The sequence below is a fragment of the Oncorhynchus keta genome, chromosome 21 (assembly GCF_023373465.1).
Source record: "Oncorhynchus keta strain PuntledgeMale-10-30-2019 chromosome 21, Oket_V2, whole genome shotgun sequence".
Classification (NCBI taxonomy): Eukaryota; Metazoa; Chordata; class Actinopteri; order Salmoniformes; family Salmonidae; genus Oncorhynchus; species Oncorhynchus keta.
The window spans coordinates 12,328,481-12,330,026 of NC_068441.1; the positions used below are offsets into that span (position 1 = coordinate 12,328,481).

Genomic DNA, 1,546 nt, shown 5'->3' on the forward strand with positions numbered 1-1,546 from the left:
CTACAGCGTCCATTACAATTACTTGCACATGGCCAATTATGCAAATTGGGCGATGACCTCATTTAGCGCTTTCTAGTGACTTTTAGGATAGCCAAAAGCTACTTTCCTTCCTGAGGAGTTGGCAACACTGCACAGTACAGTAAGGCACAGTTTAGTACAGTAGAGTACTGTACGATATGGTACAGGACAGTTTTTTTTCAGTAGAGTACAGTATAGTTTAATTCAGTAGAGTTTATTACAGTAGAGTACATTAGAGTAAATAGGGTACAATACAGTACTACTGTGCTTTATTCTACTGTTCTGAACTATGATGATACTGTAATGTACTGTACTGTACTCTGCTGTGTTGTTCAAACTGAATTAATTATAGAAGCTATTTGGACCAATTCAAGGTGAGTCCGGACCAGACCAAAGCGAGATCAATTATACATCTAAAAGATGTCGCCGTTGGTAAATGCTTAGTGGGTAATGCCTGTCATAAACATCTAGTATTATCCAGATTGTATTTCATAGCCTCTTGGTCAATAGTATTTTGTTTACAATGTAAGACAGTATTTTAATACAATTATACAAAACGTTTGAGTAGCAATGTAATGGGGTGCAGTAGTTTAGTTATATCTTTAGCCTTATATCGACCTCTGCAGGTTTATCTGTCAAACTACATGCAGACGAATACCATATCCCATAATGCCTTGGAGATGTTCAAACTGTCTGTTGTTTTCTAAAACAATATGCCAGCCGAAATAGCTCAGTTGGGAGAGCGTTAGACTGAAGATCTAAAGGTCCCTGGTTCGATCCCGGGTTTCGGCAGAGACGGGACTGTGAAGTTCTTTTACAATTTCACAAAGAACATGGACACGGTTATACTGTTCAAAAATACATAACAAGCTAGCGAACAACGACATTTCAAACGCCACGCAAGCCGAAATTGATCAGCTGGGAAGGCGTTAGACTAAAGGACCCTGGTGCGATCCCAAGAGACAAGACTATAAAGAGTACTTTAACAATTTCAGAAATAAAATGACACGTTATATTGTTTGAAAATACATAGCAAGCTAGCTAAAAAAGACAATTTAGATTAAGCTATACATCGATTTGATTAGTAGGCAATTACTTGTTCTTCCTCCAAGTAATGTACATTTCTGATTACTTATTTGATTAATAATGGCTGATAACCTAGCTAGTCGTACTCTTCTGAAACATCGAATGCTCGATATCCTCCCTGACAACGGTGAGTCGAGGAAATGTCTGGTTGCGACAACCAATCATATCGCCGTCTGCCACCAAGAAGTAACCAAGAATTGCACTCCCCGACCAATTCGTGACACCAGTGCAACCAATAGGTAACCAATAATGACCAATAAGGATAGAGCTATGGAGGGATCTTTAAACGCAGAAAGAATGCCATGGAAAATATATTAAATACATCTTAAATAAATCTCTTAGCCGTGTTATCTTTATTTTCTGAAGTAACGTTAGCTATAAGCTATGGCGGGACCTTTAAACGCTGGAAGAGGACAATGGACAAATATATTTCCTCAGTTAA

At 38.3% G+C, this 1,546-nt stretch overlaps 1 non-coding gene across 1 annotated transcript; it reads left to right on the forward strand.

The window, feature by feature from the left end:
* Positions 1-737: 737 nt before the first annotated feature.
* Positions 738-810, forward strand: trnaf-gaa (transfer RNA phenylalanine (anticodon GAA)). Its single transcript has one exon. It is a non-coding gene; the product is annotated as a tRNA-Phe (tRNA).
* The last annotated feature ends 736 nt before the right edge of the window (positions 811-1,546 follow it).